At 45.9% G+C, this 17,689-nt stretch overlaps 1 protein-coding gene and 1 pseudogene across 1 annotated transcript in view; one reads left to right on the top strand and one right to left on the bottom strand.

Annotated features, from left to right (window-relative positions):
- LOC126334997 (sodium-independent sulfate anion transporter-like) overlaps positions 1–17,689 on the bottom strand; it is a 317,982-nt gene that overhangs the window by 152,972 nt on the left and 147,321 nt on the right. The window lies entirely within an intron of this gene.
- On the top strand, positions 8,287–8,404 carry LOC126337232 (5S ribosomal RNA; annotated as a pseudogene).

The raw sequence follows: 17,689 nt of genomic DNA on the forward strand, positions 1-17,689 counted from the left end.
CACTACTCGGCTCCGTGAAATATGATAAAGTGCTCAGTAAGCCTGACATACACAAAATTCCGTGTCTATGTGGGAAGGCTTACATCGACCGTTCGATTCATGCAATTCAGGACAGGTGCGTGGAACGTTGTCGTCATACTAGGCTAAACACCCGGGAAACTTAGAGGTAGCATAACATTGCAGAACACGGGATGAGATTTGACGAAACTGTGATAGTTTTCCACACTTTCGGATTTTAGAACAGAATTTATAAAGAGGCAACTAAAATTATGTTGGCGGATAATTTGATTAATAGCTCTTAGCAGGACGTGAAAACCTGTACTATCCCGAATCAAACCAGAACGTTCTCTGGTGCGGCCAGTCTGAGAGTTCAAAAATAGTTTCTGAGAGCTGTATATCGTTGCCTCCGCTATTCTACTAAGGGCAGCGCCACATGCCCTGTCTTGGAGGGAAGAAATTGTGGGCGGCGCATGCGCCATGTACGGGACGGAGGTCAATATAGGACGTCGATTTGCAGCCTTGGCATCACATCTCGACGGTTGGATCCCCTCACTTCCAAATACACAACAGGCCATTAAAATTGCTACACCACGAAGATGACGTGCTACAGACGCGAAATTTAACCGACAGGAAGAAGATGCTGTGATATGCAAATGATTAGCTTTTCAGAGCATTCACACAAGACTGGCGCCAGTGGCGACACCTACAACGTTTTGATATGAGGGAAGTTTCCAACCAATTTCTCATACACAAACAGCAGCTGACCGGTGTTGCCTGGTGAAACGTTGTTGTGATGCCTTGTGTAAGGAGGATAAATGCGTACCATCACGTTTCCGGCTTTGATAAAGGTCGGATTGTAGCCTATCGTGACTACGGTTTATCGTATCGCAACATTGCTGCTCGCGTTGGTCGAGATCCAATGACTGTTAGCAGAAAATGGTATCGGTGGGTTCAGGAGGGTAATACGGAACGCCATGCTAGATCCCAACGGCCTCGTATCACTAGCAGTCGAGATTACAGGCACCTTATCCGCATGGCTGTAACGGATCGTGCAGCCACGTCTCGATCCCTGAGTCAACAGATGGGGACGTTTGAAGACAACAGCCATCTGCACGAACAGTTCGACGACGTTTGCAGTAGCATGGACTATCAGCTTGGAGATCATGGCTGCGGTTACCCTTGACGCTGCATCACAGACCGGTGCGCCTTCGATGGTGTACTCAATGACGGACCTGGGTGCACGAATGGCAAAACGTCATTTTTTTCCAGATGAATCCAGGTTCTGTTTACAGCATCATGATGGTCACATCCGGGTTTGGCGAACATCGCGGTGAACGCACAGTGGAAGCGTGTATTCGTCATACTGGCGTATCAGCCGGCGTGGTGGTATGGGATGCCATTGGTTGCACGTCTCGGTCACTTCTTGTTCGCATTGACGGCACTCTGAACAGTGGACATTACATTTAAGATGTGTTACGACCCGTGGCCCTACCCTTCATTCGATCTCTGCGAAACCCTACATTTCAGAAGGATAATGCACGACTGCATGTTTCAAGTCCTGTACGGGCCTTTCTGGATACAGAAAATGTCCGACTGCTGCCCTGGCCAGCACATTCTCCACATCTCTCACCAGCTGAAAACGTCTGGTCAATGGTGCACGAGCAACTGGCTCGTCACAAATGCCAGTCACTACCCTTGATGAACTGTGGTATCGAGTTGAAGCTGTATGGGCAGCTGTAGCTGCGCACGCCATCCAAGCTCTGATTGACTCAATGCCCAGGCGTATCAAGGCCGTTATTACTGCCAGAGGTGGTTGTTCTGAGTACTGATTTCTCAGGATCTATGCACCCAAATTGCGTGAAAATGCAATCACACGTCAGTTCTGGTATAATATATTTGTCCAATGAATACCCGTTTACTATCTGCATTTCTTCTTGGTGTAGCAATTTTAATGGCCAGTAGTGTAGTAAGATTCCTCAGCCTGGGCGACTCTCAGGGTGCAATCAACTTTTTTGGAGAAGCCCCTCTCCGCCGTCAACCACCGCTGTCTGTCCGTCCGTCCATCCACTGGCAGCCGCTCAGTGGTTGTCACCGCCCTTATCGTCCGACGCCCGGTGCCTGCTGCATAAGCCACCATCCGTCCATCCGTCTACCAGCCGCAGGCACCCCACCAGCCGCCGCTGCCCGGTGTTCGCCGCCGTCGTCTTCCGCTGCTCTCCGGCGCCTGGTGCTCGCAGCAGCCGCCACCCGGTAATCGTCACTGCTGCCCCACATATTGGTTCTTTTCCCACTTCGGCGACTCCTCTCACCAGTGAATAACGTATTCCATCTTGGACACCCCTCCCACTACCATCATCATTTACACCTCCCCTTCTCCTTCACCCACTGTTACCTCGTGGAGTGCCTCCTCTGGGCTAAATTCATCTACTTCACCTCCCCTCCTCACAGTCCCATCCCCTTCTATCTCTGCCTCATTCCTGTATCCCCACCTGTTCCTGCCCCTGCACCTGCTCCTGCCACTGCCTTTGCTCCTGCTCCTGCTCCTGCCCCCACCCCCCAACTGTCACCTGCCAGGAAGACTCTCCCCCCTCTCCACTTACCCTGCTACAGCCGCTCCTGCTTCCCCCACCAGAGTAACCACCCACTGCACCATACAGTGCCCCACCTCTGTTCACAGTGCTGCTGCCTCACAAGAGGGGCCTGTCTCCCACAACCTACGAATCCATCCAATCCCTCACCCCTCCTCCCAGGTCTCATCCGCAAAACATCCTCCCAAGCCCCCAAGTGGTGACCTCACCTCCACCCCTTCCTCCAAAAAACCACCACCCACCCCTGTTCCTTCTGAAACCCACATGGGCTCCACCCCTCCTCCTGCCTCCCCAGCACCCACCCTGTGTACCTTCATCCTTGCCAACCCAAATCCTAAATTCCTAGATGCCTGCACCCTCACCTTCGAAATCTCTAAGTACATCCCCAGTGCTTGCATTACACAACTTATCCCCCACAGAGACTGTTCTCATCAAATCCCCCTCTCCTTCTTTCCACACTGATATCCCTCAGCGCCTTCCACACATCACCTTTGGCTCCAACGCATCCCTCACCCCCTTCTTTACATCCCCCTCTCCTCATCAACCCAAACCCCTCGGCATCTGCCAACCATCACAGTCACAAAACTCAGCCCTGTGATCATGGAGGCAGAGGTGTTGGTGGATCTCAACACCCACCCTGCCCTTGAAATCTGCTAGGTCCACTATATTTTCAACTCCTCTGGCCCTACCATCTCATGCATGCCTTTACCGAGTCCACTTCCTCCATAGATCACCTCCACACTCAGGGAGCCCCGATTTTCAACCATTTCCACCTGTCCTGTTACCCTCCTCAACCCTACTGCTGCCAATGCTGTCTCCAATACAATGACCACCTCACCCAAAATTGCAAGAACCCCCCCCCCCCCCTCACCTGTCCCATTGTAAATCCTCCCAATTCCTTGAACAGTGTCCTAACCTCACCTCTCCTCTTTCCTGCAACACCTGCGATGAGCCCCATCCCACCTACTCCTCCAAATGCAAAGGCAAGGCCCCTCCCACCAACCCTTAGCTCACTATCCCCATTCGCCCCATCGAGCAGCCTATCCACCTCAACAATTCCCTCTGTGCTCCCCCTACAGCTGAAGACATCAACTGGTTCCTGACCGTCAGTCTGCAACATATCTGCTCCTTCTCACACCCCCACACCCTCCAGCATATCTCCCTTGCTGCCTGCTTGATCTTCTGCTTGAATACCTATGACACCTACAACTACAACCACGCCACCCTTTCCCTTCACCCACCTACACACCCTCGTATAAGCCACTCTCTCCTCCCCCTACTGCCTTCCCCCCTCCCACTTCTTGGTGCATTGACAGTATCATCTTCTCAACCTAAACATTCACTCACTCCCTGTCACAAAATACTTCTTCATGCATACCCTGTCCCAGCACCAAGTCCACCCCTTTATCATTAGTGAAACCTTCCTCCAACATCACCATGTTGTCCACACCTCTCCCTATCTCCTTCACTGCACTGTCAAGCCCCTTCCTCTTGCACAAGACGGGGTAGTTATTAGCCACCTCAAGCAGCCAGCCACAGCCCCTACTCAACTATTTGATTGAACACCTTCTCCTGAACACCTTTTCTCCCTCCCTCGCCATCACCTGTGCCATTATCTATATCCGTCTTGCAGCTCTTCTCCCCTATGACTTCATTTCCCATGTTGACTGTACCTTCCCCACCTATGTGATTGCTACCGACCTCACCATCCACAGCCATGACCCTGCCACCATCTGGCAGTGGCATCAGTACCTTTCCACCCTCCATGGTGGCCTTGTTCCTCTCTCACAGCACACCTGTCTCGAAAGTAACTCCACCCCAGATGTCATCCTAATTTCCCCCAACCTCTTTGGTCATATCGCCACAGACATCCTTGTCCCATTGGTAGTGACCACCTCCCCACCCTTATCACCTTCTCCTCTGCCCATGGCCTCCCTCCTGCCCCTGTCCTGCTGCCCTTCTGAAGTCTATCCACAATTAATGCCGTGCTGACTAGGATGCCTACTGGGAATCCATTGCCTCATAGGTCGAAAGACGCCCCTTTACCTATCACCATCCCACTGACATCACCCATCCCTCTTCCTTCCTCCAGAAGACCATCACTGATGATGTGGTGGCCCATGTTAACACTATACTCATCCACCCTCACTGCCCTATGCTATCTCTATTAATCCCTTAGGCTCTACTGCTCCTTCCTCCACACCCATTACTGGGATACACTCCTCCACCAGCAGCAATTACAACAACACATCCACAACCTCCTCACATCAAAGAAATGCTGGGACCGGCGCCAGACATATACGTGCCTCAACTCAACCTTCCCTGTCAACTCCTCTAAGCACTGATCCGATTTCCACCACCTTACTGGTAGCCTCCTGCTCCACATTACCTGCTTCTCCATGACAGCTGCTCCTTCCCTGACAACCTAAGTGAGGCTAACCATTTTGCTTCCTACCTCTCCAAGGTCTCCTCCATTCGTGACAATCCCCATTGTGATTACTCCCTCTTCCCCACCATTCTTGAATACACTGATATCTCTCTCCTGCCACTTGCCCCCAGTTTTGTGTACTTGGATCAGCCACCCCCTTATAACATAAACATTCACATTACCGCACATGACATCAAACTCATCCACTGTTCCAAATGCAACACCGTGCCTGGTCATGATGGTATAACCTACTGCCACCTCAAGGAATCCTCTCTGTTCTTCCTGGCTGCCCTTGCTACCCTGTACAACATCCTCCTCTCCATGGGCTTTTACCCTGACCGGTGGAAGACTTCCCATGTCCTGCTGTTCCCTAAACCCAACAAACCCCCCTCTGACACCTCTTCTTATCCTCCCATCTTCCTCTCCTCCGTGTTCAATAAGGTCTTGGAGTGCATTATCTCCCACCAAATCAACACCACTTTAACCAGCACCACTTTCTTCCTCTTACCCAGTGTGGCTTCCGGCCCTCCTTCTCAACCAGTGACCAATTCCTTAACCTAACCAATCTTCTGTCCCTCCAACTTAACTCCCGTCGCTCTGCTATCTTTGTGTACCTCGACCTCCAGAACGCCTATGACTGTTTCTGGGATCCCATGCTCCTCTTCAAACTCCAGACCAATGCTTACCCCATCAATTTCGTCCATCTTGTTGCTTCCTTCCTCTCCCATCGTCCCTTGTATGTCACTATCCACAATACCAACTCCCATACTTTCTATCCGGCTGCCAGCATGCCCAAGGCTCCAACCTTTCCCCTCTCCTCTGTCTCCTGTATACTGCCGATATGCCCAAACCTCCCCCACATCTTCATCTCTTCCAATTTGCTGATGACACCGCTTTTCTGGCCCTTTATTCTACACTCCGACAATCCCAACGTATCCTTCAGAGCCACCTTGACCAGTTCTCTGCTTGGTGCAAGCTGTGGCTTCTTTGCATCAATCCTTCCAAGATCCAGGCAATAATCATAGGTTGTACCACCCACTTCTTCTGGCTTCAAGATTTTTACATCACCATTTATGGTCATCCTATCCACCTCACTCCTACCCTGCAATACCTTTGCCTCACCCTTGACTGCACCTCACCTTGGCATCCCATCTCTTTATGATCCAAAACAAAGCCCACAATAGACTCCATCTCCTGAAACTCCTGTCCAGCTAGACATGGGGACTGCGTCCTTCCACCATCCTTCACACCTAAAATGCTTGATCCACCCCATACTTTTTTATGTCAGCATCACTTGGATTTCCACCCCTCCTAGATTCGATAAAGCCCTTCAAATCCTAGAATGCTATGCACCCTGCCTTGCCTTCCGTGTCACCTTCTGTCCCCCATGCACATCCTCTACGACCTCATCCCTTTCCCTCAGCTTCTTCTTTTCCTCGAACACATCTGCAGCCTGTACATATCCAACTGACTCGATCACCCTTCCTCTCCTACCTTAGCCCATTGTCGCTCCTTTACCATTGTGTCCTGCCCTCTCTTCATCTCCACATCCTCTACCTCCTTTCCCAATGCAATTTTCAGCACCTACCCCTCCTGGATGATAAGCTACCAACTCTAACCCCACCTTCCTCCTCCTCTTCTTCCTCAGGGCTCCCTCTCCCCTCCTCTTCCCTTTCCCTGAGCAGTTTTCCTCCCTCCTACGCCCTCCCCTTTTCCATGCCCTGCTTCTGTGTCTCCACTCCCTACTGCCTTGGCTACCCTCTTCATATTCCACCCTGCCTGTCTCCTGCCTCCTGGTGTGTCCCATGCCCCCCCCCCACCTCCAGCAAACCCCCCCCCCCCATTGCACCTTCCTTTCCCCTCCCTTTCCCTCCTCTCAGGCCTACCATCCCTCTGCAGGTCTCAACTAGTGGATTTTATTCTCCATGTGTGTTCCATTGCTTGTAGTGGTTTTTTAAATGTCTCTCGCTCTGTGTGTTTTTATACTGTGGCCGACTTTTGTGTGTGCGACTTCAGTGTATTTTAAGTGCTTCACAAATCGCCGACTGTGTTATTTTATCTGTATGTCACCTTTTTATCTGTCTCCCAATAAACTTCCACGTGTTAGTGTATATTTTAACTTCCATTGTCTCCACTTACTATGTCTTTATATCCCCCTTTTTCCTCCTTTTTTATGTATCAGTTTGCTCTTTGATTATTTGTATGCCATTTAACTGAAGAGCGGATTACAATAAAGAAAAAAAAAGCCATGGCATCAGTTCTCAGCTGGACTGAACAGCAGAAGCAGCATTCTCCCGAAGATGGCGAAAGTTGGATCGCCGAAATATTGAATCCAGTTGATTTTAGGATCCAGCAACAAACCCGAAGAGACTTTCAAGCACTGATAACTTTACCTATTTTCTGTAGTAATGTCTGATGGGAAAATGCAATCACTGGTTTTATAATGTTACTTATAATCTGTCTTGATTGCAAAAAATTTTTGTTCACATGACCGGTTTCGGTTCCTCTAGAACCGTCTACAGATCTGCAATTTTGGTTACAGGAGTAACCCGTCCAACCACAGGAACCGGTCCGGTCATGTGAATAAACATTTTTTGCAATCAAGACAGATTATAAGTAACATTACAATGCAAATTTTACGAATAAAAACTACTCGTTTTTATAAAACGATTTGAGAAAAAAATAACAATTTTAGCACTGCTGCTATGCCTAATTGATACTTCAGTTTTTTACTCGGTTGTTGGTAAAAATAAAAAGAACACTTGTTCTAACTGAGACCAAACAAATACCGAAAATAGCGTTTATTTGGAACTAAAATTCGTGTATCAATTTTAACCAGTCAGTTTTTCCCATTCCAACTTTACACATCAAGATGGCGTGCGAATTGGGTTGCCGTATCTAACACTCTGAGATGGGGTTGGAGAAATGAAGTAATAAATTATTTAGTATATTAAATTTTTATTCAGAACACAATTACATGAAACTTGTTGCGGCAGAAGTACTTGGTACACCATAGTTTTCGGAAATTTCACCTTTCCCAGCACGTCTTTTTTCCCTCTTATGTATTTCTAAAACTCTTTGCAGGTCATCTCGTAGTTAAAGTAGCACTGTAAGACTGGTTCCACAGTCCCTGACAGCAGTCTATATCTTTCATAAGTCCACTTGGTCGACGTCAACGAAAATACTCTTTCCACAGTGGCGTTGTGTGCGGGAATAGGAAACAGATATTCACATTATTTTAGCATTTGGCATTTGTGTTCAGGATTTTTGGCCAACGGCCTTGCCGCAGTGGTAACACGAGTTCTCGTCAGATCACCGAAGTTAAGCGCTGTCGGGCTTGGATAGCACTTGGATGGGTGACCGTTCGGTCTGCCGAGCGCTGTTGGCAAGCGGGGTGCACTCAGACCTTGTGAAGCAAACTGAGGAGCTACTTGATTGAGAAGTAGCGGCTCCGGTCTCGTAAACTGACATACGGCTGGGAGAGCGGTGTGCTGACCACATGCACCTCCATAACCACATCCAGTGACGCCTTTGGTCTGAGGATGACACGGCGGCCGGTTGCTACCGTTGGGCCTTCCAAGGCCTGTTTGACGCAATTCATCTTCCTTCCACAGAGTGTTTGGACTCCCACTCTTCCGAGTCACGTTTAGTTTTTAAAAAGCTCTTCAGATCCTTACATTCCTGAAAACAATTGCCACATGAAATCTTCACACCATTTTTGTCAGATATATAACAGTGTTTTCAATATTACCCAATATGGTGTTTTAGATAGTGTCATCCAATCAAGTACTTGATTTTTATTAAAGAAATAGCCCATTTCTCTAAGTAATCAAATGCTGTGAAATAGATAGCCATTGTCTATTCCTCAATTTTCGAAATCTAATTACACTCCTGGAAATGGAAAAAAGAACACATTGACACCGGTGTGTCAGACCCACCATACTTGCTCCGGACACTGGGAGGGGGCTGTACAAGCAATGATCACATGCACGGCACAGCGGACACACCAGGAACCGCGGTGTTGGCCGTCGAATGGCGCTAGCTGCGCAGCATTTGTGCACCGCCGCCGTCAGTGTCAGCCAGTTTGCCATGGCATACGGAGCTCCATCGCAGTCTTTAACACTGGTAGCATGCCGCGACAGCGTGGACGTGAACAGTATGTGCAGTTGACGGACTTTGAGCGAGGGCGTATAGTGGGCATGCGGGAGGCCGGGTGGACGTACCGCCGAATTGCTCAACACGTGGGGCGTGAGGTCTCCACAGTACATCGATGTTGTCGCCAGTGGTCGGCGGAAGGTGCACGTGCCCGTCGACCTGGGACCGGACCGCAGCGACGCACGGATGCACGCCAAGACCGTAGGATCCTACGCAGGGCCGTAGGGGACCGCACCGCCACTTCCCAGCAAATTAGGGACACTGTTGCTCCTGGGGTATCGGCGAGGACCATTCGAAACCGTCTCCATGAAGCTGGGCTACGGTCCCGCACACCGTTAGGCCGCCTTCCGCTCACGTCCCAACATCGTGCAGCCCGCCTCCATTGGTGTCGCGACAAGCATGAATGGAGGGACGAATGGAGACGTGTCGTCTTCAGCGATGAGAGTCGCTTCTGCCTTGGTGTCAATGATGGTCGTAAGCGTGTTTGGCGCCGTGCAGGTGAGCGCCACAATCAGGACTGCATACGACCGAGGCACACAGGGCCAACACCCGGCATCATGGTGTGGGGAGCGATCTGCTACACTGGCCGTACACCTCTGGTGATCGTCGAGGGGACACTGAATAGTGCACGGTACATCCAAACCGTCATCGAACCCATCGTTCTACCATTCCTAGACGGGCAAGGGAACTTGCTGTTCCAACAGGAAAATGCACGTCCGCATGTATCCCGTGCCACCCAACGTGCTCTAGAAGGTGTAAGTCAACTACCCTGGCCTTCAAGATCTCCGGATCTGTCCCCCATTGAGCATGTTTGGGACTGGATGAAGCGTCGTCTCACGCGGTCTGCATGTCCAGCACGAACGCTGGTCCAACTGAGGCGCCAGGTGGAAATGGCTTGGCAAGCCGTTCCACAGGACTACATCCAGCATCTCTACGATCGTCTCCATGGGAGAATAGCAGCCTGCATTGCTGCGAAAGGTGGATATACACTGTACTAGCGCCGACATTGTGCATGCTCTGTTGCCTGTGTCTATGTGCCTGTGGTTCTGTCAGTGTGATCATGTGATGTATCTGACCCCAGGAATGTGTCAATAAAGTTTCCCCTTCCTGGGACAATGAATTCACGGTGTTCTTATTTCAATTTCCAGGAGTGTAATTATTTCTTGGTTAGTGTTCTCATTTCTTAACTTGTTCAAATTTATCTTGGTTTTTGTGTCAACAAAACTGGCAGACCTCCTTGCATTCAGCTATCTCTGAGTGTCAGTTAACAAATTTCTTATTTCAGTTATCGACACTTTATTCTTCTCCGTGACTTTTATATATATTTTTTTCAAATAGAGCCACGTTTTACTGCAAAAACACGGAGAACATGGTGGCCGTTCTTCGGCGTCAAAAAACTGTTCTAATGGAATCCAAAGCTTAAGAATTCCCTCAACTACGGGCATTGAGGGTTTTTGAGAGAGACACAAGAGTCTAATGATCGAAATCAACGTATAAGCAGAACTCTTTCTTCTTCTCAGTGCTTATCATGTATACTGGAAGATAATTAAATATTTTCGTGACGATTATTTCAATTTCAACATTTAAGACTTCAGCAGCGCTTCATGTAATATTGTGTAGAATATGTGCAGGGCATCCAATTCCTTCCACATTTTTTCTTGGTTCTACTTTAATTCGGTGAAACACATTCCACTAGCCACGTCGATTAAGTCCTCTGGAGTTAATATCGGTGCTGCCCCCCCCCCCCCTCCCCCCAAAAAAGTTTCTGTCAGTTTCAGTAAAGTACTGAACAACTAACGGAAACATCTTTTCACCCTTATGGTTCGATGTGTCAGTGCCTATATTGTAAAATTAAACTTGTGCAGTTGTTTTATGCATTTGGACACGGAATGTGGTGCGAGAATATATTTAACAATCGTCGTAGCTTTGGCCCTAGTTGCAGATTGCTCTGCGGTGACTTTGAAATCACGGTACATTGTGGCATTGAGTTTTATGATGCAATCAAGAGAACTGAAGGATTCATAATACCTGACAACTTTATAAGCGCTTGATAGTTCTGCAGCAGCAGCAACGAACAATTCTTCCTGGGTATCTACTTCAGCCATGAATGCAGAAATAGGCTTTGATGTCGATGCTATCGCTAATCTGGTTGTATCAGTCTTTGCAGAAATGTGACGTCTCACATCTGCTTCACCTCTGTGAGTTATTGATATGAAAAATAATGGATACAAAGTTCGATGCCGTAGTGGTAGATATAAATACACGAATCACTACGACATTGGACGAAGTCAAACAGAAATTTCAAATTTACTAAGACGTACAGCATGGTTAGCCAGTGTCGTAATAAATTATCAGATGATATCACAAAAAACACAAGCAATCTGAAATAGAGACTAGTCTCGAACCTCACTAGCGAGTTAAATAAGTTTTCTCTTGGGCAGGGTCAGAAGGTGACAAGATCTAACTGGTCAGGGAGAAAAATGGGTTTCCAAAAAGAGATACGGAAACAACGAACAACGCCAACAAGAAATACATGCTGCGGTGCAAGCCGTAAGCGCGGAAGTTGTCTCCGAGCCAGGAACTGCAAGCGAAACTATTTGCACAGAACTTGGCGAAATGAGAAAAATTTTAGCAGCTAATGGCGAGACGATGTTAACGCTCAAGTAACCGATCTCAAAGAACAGGCCGAAAGAGTTGTTAACACGCCGCGTGGCACAATAGACGCCCATGGACATGCCGCTAACATACGGGAATGTACCAATGTACAACTCGCATGTGCAGGATGCATTTAGTGATTCTACGGGCGCTTTTGGAAGAAAGCCTTCTTAAGCACAGGCAATGTGAGGTGTTTATTCCAGACAAAAAGTTTCCACATCAGGTGATATTTGTACGCAGGGGCATGTTAACAAACACGTGCAACTAACGACAGAAAATTCAGTTTACCACCTCGTACGTGCAGAGTGAATCCGCATTATGGACCGTGGCAACGGCAAAATTCTGTTCGACGCGTGAAGAATTCGAACAGACATTCTTAAACAAAAACTGGTCAACAAATTCAAGCGCGGCTAAGACGTGAAGTATTCAACCTGAAGACTTGCAATGCCAAGCAAGAAAGTCTTCGGAAATATTTTGAGAAGTACATTGGAAAGAAACGGTATTACGATAGTCTCATACCAGACAAAGATGTGATGGTAATTGTAAAAGGTTAATTGCCAATCAATATTCTGGAAAAGCTAACACACGCGCCCGAAGACACTTGGGATAATTTTTTGTCTCTGGTGCATTCGCTTGATTTAATTTAAGATGCGTGGAAAGTCTGAATGGTAGCCGCTGTGACAGCCCGCAACATAACGCGAACCACAACAATGGTGGTGAAATATTACTGTATCTCATTGCTACCTATCAGAGACCCTCGGAGAGCATTAAAGATAAACACCAGTCCTAATTGTCCAATTGTAAAGTGACGTGTTTCCAAATTACATACAAAAATAACCGCTATTTCAGTATACATATAATTCGAAAACGATGCTTTGCTGATTAACATTGTTCTTATGTGAGAAACACAATATAAATGTGAAATTAATACTGTAACTAATCGAAAGAAATGTAGCACACGGTCAGTATGTACCAGTAAATAGAACATATAAATAAAGCACGTTAATTGAATCTCCATTATATGTTAGCACTAAAATTCAGGCACTACTTGATTTGTTATAACCAAATTTAGAAATGTAATTGCTACCTGTAACATAAATGGTCAGAAAATGTTGTATTAGCTCGTAACTAAGTTGAAAATAGGTTCACCTTGTTCAGCACTGAGATTGTAAATTTTTAGCAATGTGTAGCTCATATTCGGTTTAACTTTTAACTGTGATTTTACATAAAATTGTAATTTTCATTGTATGTAATTGTTAACAAAAGTATAAATAGAGGTTACGCAGGCGCCTTTGGGCACTCGTTTTTTGGCAAGGGTTGCGAGCAAATGTATTGTAGGCTCATACGTTTGTTGATTGTTGTGATCTCTGTGTCGTTTGATGTCAACTTTGGGCACACCTGATGTAACCGGTACAGTTCAACAGGCTCGGACACCAGAGTCCTGGAAATATATTGGTATTAAAACTGCACTGTACTTTGAAATTTATTTGGGAGTCTTCCGCAATCCTTTTCATAGGCTGCACAGCGACGAGACATGAATCCAGGAATTTTACAAAACCACGAGAACTAAACAACTCTCAATGTTGGTAGAATTGACGTGAAAACAACAGCGCATCGACTGGGAATTTCACTCAAAACATTTGCAACGCGGAGGTGGGAAAATATAAACATCTCAGTAGCAATCACGGAGGAAACAGCAAATGTGCCACGCCCACTGGCGAACGCAGGAATGGCAGTGCACACGCAGAAAACCAGAACAGTTCTCAATTTGGGAGCTGAAATAATAACAATAACCAGAGATATCTCCCGGGGAATAAGAGTAGCAGGCACTCGCAAAAATCAGGGATACTGTTTCGAGCGTCAAGTAAAAGATGCACGCATCCACCTCCTTCATTTACTGTTAACAATAGCGTGCTGTAAGGTGACATGGATGTTTCTATAATATTCTAGGCCAGCGTTTTGCCGGCCAGTGTGGCCGAGCGGTTCTAGGCGCTTCAGTCGGGAACCGCGAGACCGCTATGGTCGCAGGTTCGAATCCTGCCTCGGGCATGGATGTGTGTGATGTCCTTAGGTTGGTTAGGTTTAAGTAGTTCTAAGTTCTAGGGGACTGATGACCTCAGATGTTAAGTCCCATAGTGCTCAGAGCCATTTGAACCATTTTTTGGGGGTAAAGCCATAAACTAACCCATGGTCAGTGGCAGTCTAATTTCCAGGGGCCACTGCTCGTAAATTTTTCACCGCCGCTTCCCGGGTGACAAGAACATCAGCATCGAGTCAGATATAATAACCAAGCAATACAAATACAAATACAAATAGTTAAGGTTACGGATCAGCAGTCAGACTAAAATCGTTCCTATACTGCATCTGGATATCGGCCGTGGAATGGAATGGCGGCGAAATGAATAATGTTATAACGAACAAGTTTCGTTATAACGAAGGAACTGGACATGGGATGACTTGCATAACGATCCAATGTCGAGTACAGAATATTATTAAGAGCAAGTTCAGGCAGCAGTAAACGCAGCAGTAGATGAAATACCACCCGCCATCATTATAGTTAAGGAGGCAAAATTGTATGTACTTGGTTCAAATTTTTTTAATAAGGCATGTGAGACCAGGAAGGTTCCGACATTGCTTGTGCAGAATTGTGTTGTCTCTCGAGCCACTGGCGCACGGACACAAAGGAGTGAGAAGCAGGCACAGACTGAAGTACTATTTGAGGAGTAATAGAATGCACGTTTTACATCGTTATCGTCTTGTCTGCGTCCTGGCTGTTAGGAATGGAATTTATACGAAAGGAAGGGGGGGGGGGGTGCACAGATCGACCTCCGGAGTGGAGCCTGCCAGATAGAAGTTAGAAGTAAAGCGTTTACTTTGGATTTGTTGCGCACTAAGGCATGTTAAGCTAAATTTTGCCAGAATAATGAAGTCTATAGGCAGCGAAGTGTTGTGAGCAGACAATCATTTTGTTGACTATGAAAATAGCAAGGTTATATCTAATCAAGTAAATGACGATATACCTGATTTTAACATGACCTTCGCTAAGGCACGAGAATCAGAATACCTTAGTCAACAGCAGAAAGCTGAGCTCTCTGATTTGTTATTATCGTTTGTAAAAAAAAAAGTTCTCTTGTAGACCTGGGCTCGTATGAGGATACGTTTACAAGATGAATGTTGTCCCACGTGAAACATTTTCACGTCAAACTTATTCTATACCGCTGTCGAAAAGGGAGGCAGTTAACCGGGAAATAAAAAAAAAAAAAAAAACGCTGGCTCAAAATGGCTCTAAGCACTATGGGACCAAACTTCTGAGGTCATCAGTCCCCTAGAACTTAGAACTACTTAAACCTAACTAACCTAAGCACATCACATACATCCATGCCCGAGGCAGGATTCGAACCTGCGACTGTAGCGGTCGCGCGGTTCCAGACTGTAGCGCCTAGAACCGCTCGCCCACTCCGACCGGCAAAACGCTGGCCTAGAATATTATAGAAACATCCATGTCACCTTACAGCACGCTATTGTTAACAGTAAATGAAGGAGGTGGATGCGTGCATCTTTTACTTGACGCTCGAAACATAACAAAATTATTGAAATCGTGATAACCCGGGCTGAAGTTTTGGAAGAACAATTACAGAAGTTTCAGGGAGTAAAATATCTATCTACGATCGATTTACCAAGATGAAATGATTGTACCACCACCACGATCTGTAAAGATTTATCCAGTAAAGATATATGTTTCAGCGTTAGGAAAGCTTGTGAATAACCTGTATCTGTTTATTTTACTGTTTTTTGTGTTATGTTAGTTGTATTTCGTGTGGTCATAAATTGACAAGATACTATTATTAATAATGCGTAAAAGATTACATGGCTATTCCATGTTGACAAAATGTATCTCATCAACAGGAAGCTGATAATGTTTATTGTGAAATGTCATAATGAAGGAATTTATTCATTTCATAAACATTAACCAAGATGTAAGTCTTTTATTCTTATCAAAAAAATTTGACAATCCTCGACTAATGGAAGGAACCTAGAAGATGTCTAATACTGGCAGCCTGCCGCTGTGGCCGAGCGGTTCTAGGCGCTTCAGTCAGGAACCGCGAGCCTTCTACGGTCGCAGGTTCGAATCCTGCCTCAGGCATGGCTGTGTGTGATGTCTTAGGGTAGTTAGGTTTAAGTAGTTGTAAGTCTAGGGGACTGATAACCTCAGATGTTAAAGTTACATTGTGCTTCGAGCCATTTGAACCAATTTTAATACTGACAATTATTTCAATGTACAAAAACGATGTGCTAGGCACGAAACAAAACCAAAGAAGTCTGCAATATGCTAATTCCAAATAAGAGTATATTTATATAACAGTGCACAGTATGCACAGAATTTCATGGTTAGCTTTACAAGTGAGGAAGCAAATGTTATATTTTCGATTGAAAATATGTTACTTGTTTCTCATTTTTATGATTTGTAGAAGAAATAAGATGTTACTGTATTTTTCTTTATATATTCATTGCATTTTCTGAGATGTGTATGTATGTCATGGTATCTAAGTAGGGATGAGCCACTCCTTATTTAAGTGAAGGACGAAATAGATTATGATTTGATTCTTTGCTATGACCGTTTGTGTCATTCGTGTTTTGATGACGCTTTGTCGCTTAAATTTCCGTCTTGTAATGTTAGGAGCCTTGTGTCGCCTATTAGGCGGTGTTACATAAATTTATGACCTAACCTTTTTTTCTCGAATTAGCTCAATATGTCAGAGAGTGGAGCAAGAAAAGCTATCTGACAGTGGGATCATACACAGGAGAACATGAATATGTCAAAACCAGAGCAAAAAATTTGTAAGTTTTTACATCCAAGTTTCACGACACGAAGTAATGCGAGGACGAGACTAAATTCTGTGCGAACAATTGTGTAAGTAAAATTGCACAGACTAAATAGCCGTGAGAAACTCAGTTTCGGAATGCAGAACAGACTGTCAAAGAAACTTAAATGTGACGATATGCTGCCCGAAGTGAAATAATCCAAGCTTTGACGCTAAGAGATAATGATGAAGCAGTAATCACAGTATCCTGGTATCGACGGCACGACAGAAAACACAGTAACAGTTTATAAAACTATCATACGTATGAAAACGTAGTGCTTCCATAAACGTTCTCCGGTCAATTTTGCCGCGGACAACACTGTGTGGTGCTATAGAGACTATACTCCGTTCATTATAAGAATAAACCTGATGTAAACATACACAACCGCGATGATTTGCCAGAAGCCGTAGCGGACGTGCACTGGTGTTGTTACGCTCTTGGATGTAGGTCCTACTTATGTATTGGTAGGCCTATATTGTTACTAAGTTGCGCTGAATCAAACTTTAAGATATTCTACTGCACCACCATTCATCAACGTTTTTCCAAAAAACGCTGTAGTTCCGTAGCTTTTATTTCAAAAATCGTACACAGTCACAGTCCCTGCGCCGTTGCACTCCGCCTGTCTCGCTGTTAATACGCAGTATGAAAATAGCTGAGGCTGCTTCCTGTGCCGTAGTGGAAAATGCGAGTGGAACACGATTAAAACTGCCAAGAGATGGGTTGTTCTAATGTTTGTCATTAAATTAACAGAGATAATCGGTTTTGAGTATCCCGAGATACTGTACTATATACAGTTGAGAAAGAATTACATTTTCGTTTGTAGCGGAGTGGGTAGTGTAGTTCAATGACTCAAGTACATGGTTCACTAGTTCAACTATCGCCCGAGTCAATTTTTTTCTCCTTCAATTTGAAATACCTACATTTCCTATATGTAAAATTCATCATTTTTTATGAATAATATACGTCTTCTTGTTTTTAATTACATATCGCACGCGAAATT

Source organism: Schistocerca gregaria, chromosome 2 (assembly GCF_023897955.1).
Source record: "Schistocerca gregaria isolate iqSchGreg1 chromosome 2, iqSchGreg1.2, whole genome shotgun sequence".
NCBI classification, from domain to species: Eukaryota; Metazoa; Arthropoda; class Insecta; order Orthoptera; family Acrididae; genus Schistocerca; species Schistocerca gregaria.